Consider the following 2,648-nt stretch of genomic DNA (forward strand, 5'->3'; position numbering starts at 1 on the left):
GGGTAGGACTGGTCATCGGTCTCTCAATCCTCCTCTGAGGAGCTATCCATAACCAGCAAGATATGCGCTTCGTCAGATAGCATAGTCTGCTCTGAAGACCTTGTTTTCACTCTAGAATTTGCCATCACCGTGTCAAACGGCTGATGCACACGAAGAGCAGTTGAATGTACTAACATTGTTGACAAATGTAATATGTAACAAAAAAAAGGATGGTCTGATATAATTTACATATAAGATAACTGGCTAAGCATGATCGCATTGCAAAATTCACATATATGATGCCTGGCTAAACAAGATGGTGTAGCATAATTAACATAAATGATGAATAAACTAAACAGATGGCATTCGCACAAAGGATTTCTAAACTAAGCAGATGACATATTTGATGTATAACATAAGCAATGCAAGGCACCATATGCATGCTATAACCAACATCAACATGCCAAGTTAGAGCGAAGACCTCAGGGGGTAAATAGGAGTTGTCTTCTCCTTCTGAATCACCCTCTGAACAGATATATTCCTCTCGATTACAATTCGTAATGGGTGGAGGGGGGCTGCCTTTGCGCCTACCATGGAGCGAAGACCTTAGGGGGTAAATTTTATTGCCACGGAAGGCTCGTCTCTTTTGCTCTACATGTTCAGTTCCATTGTTTACAATAACTGCCATGCATAGGAATAAAACATAGTGATATTATGTAAGGAGTGCATGCAGAAATCCAGAGTGATGGTAGCAACCTGTGGATAGACCCAAAACCAATAATAGCAGGCAGATAATGGCTTTATTTAAAAAATACAGATAATGGCTTCTTTACTGTTTGTTTCCCACCCAACATGAAACTCATAGTAGACACCGGAGATTAACCAAATAGTAGATAGATACTATTGATTGGGGCCCCGATATGTACCCCACAACCATTTAAAAACTCAAGTTTGACCATTAGTTTGGAGCTGACTCAGATTCTAATCGGTGAACAGGATGATAAAGTAGCATGTAATATTAAGCGATGCATAACATAAGCAGACACGAAAGAGTGTGACCTCTCTTGCGGACCCGTGTAGTCCTCAAGGTCATCTGCTCGATTGATGATGGTAATGCAGTTTTCATGGCTGCCGGCGGCGGGGAAGAAGATCTGAGGCAGCGAAAGATAGTCTGGAGGCCGGATCCCTGTTGTGCTAGACCCTTCTGTCGTTGGAGCAGCTGAGCTGGGGTGGACGACGGTGCAGCAGGAGCGGGACAAACCACGCAAGGTTTTCTTTGACAACTATCTGTAAGAGAAGTAATTATGTATGGGCTCGTTTGAATTGGAGCATTCCAACAATGCAGGGATAGGAAATAGACAGGAATATGATAGGAATGCACGTGCAAAAGAGAGAATTTAAAAACACAGGATTTCTGCCAATCTGGGTGTTTGATTCACAAGAATTGGAAGATCACAGGATGCAAAGAAGCATGGTGAGATTAAGTCAAACCACAAGAAAATGTATGGTTATAATGCTATCATGCTACTATCTCTTAGTCTTGTGCTTCATGAATAGGAATTTGAAAACGAGGACATGTGAAAATTAAAATTCCTACATTTTTTCTTTCAAGGAGACACTAAAGGAACAAATCCTACTGTTTTCCTTTGCTCCATTCCTTTGAACGAAATTCATGAATAGTAGTACCATAGGAAACTTTCCAATTCCTATGTTTTTCATTCACTTTTCCTTTCAAGCACAGGCGATTCTATTAGACAGGCTTGAGCAAGGAAAATCCTACACTAAAAAAATGTTTTCGTGCTACTTCTATTACTTTGGACCCAGGCCACTGCCCTACTATCTCAACTCCCAGGGCCATCGACAAATGCACAGCTCAAACACGCCGAGATAAATAATGATGGCATTGAAGAGAGTCCATCAAGGATAGCTAAGTTGCCTCGTACATCACTACTTGATAGTAGGATAAAATAATCGTATTTCTTGTTACTACTTGTGCTCAGTGGACAATATATATAACATGTGGAGTAAAAAAGAGATGCAACAAGTGTACAATCTCTTTGGCGAAGCCATGTCGATCTCAGCATGATTGGGTTAGCCGGTGAGGATGCGCCGGCTGACTTGGCTGTTGGAGGAGGGGAAGAAGATCTTAGGCTCCTGGAAATGGAGCCCGAGGTACTGCTCTGCTGTGATGGAGGGTTTCGTCATTGGAGCAGCTCCGGTGAGTTGTACGATGCCGAGGCTGAAGCAGGACAAGAGAGACAATGTTAACCTGAGTGGAATTCTAATAGCATCTCCAATAGATGACGTAAAATATATAACCACAAAGTGCTAGATGTAAAATACATCAGCCGCTCATCTCTGAACTTAACTGTCGAAACTTAATTTAACTGTCGAAACTAAACTTAACTGTTGAAACTGAATTTTGCTGTCGAAACTGAATTTTACTATCGAAACTGAACGCACTAGCAAGGTGAGGCTACACGTCAGTCAACTGACTTTTTCATCTCTGGTCAGTCGATTTTGCAGCCGTTGGACACAAAATCAAGGGCCTGCAGTTCATTTTCAACCTCCACCCCCTGAGCCGCCAGCCACCACCGGCCAAACAACAGCCCCTCGCCGCCCGCAGCCGGCAGTGCGCCGCTCCGCCCGCCCCGAAAACACTCCCCACC

The sequence above is a fragment of the Triticum dicoccoides genome, chromosome 1B (assembly GCF_002162155.2).
Source record: "Triticum dicoccoides isolate Atlit2015 ecotype Zavitan chromosome 1B, WEW_v2.0, whole genome shotgun sequence".
Lineage (NCBI taxonomy): Eukaryota > Viridiplantae > Streptophyta > Magnoliopsida > Poales > Poaceae > Triticum > Triticum dicoccoides.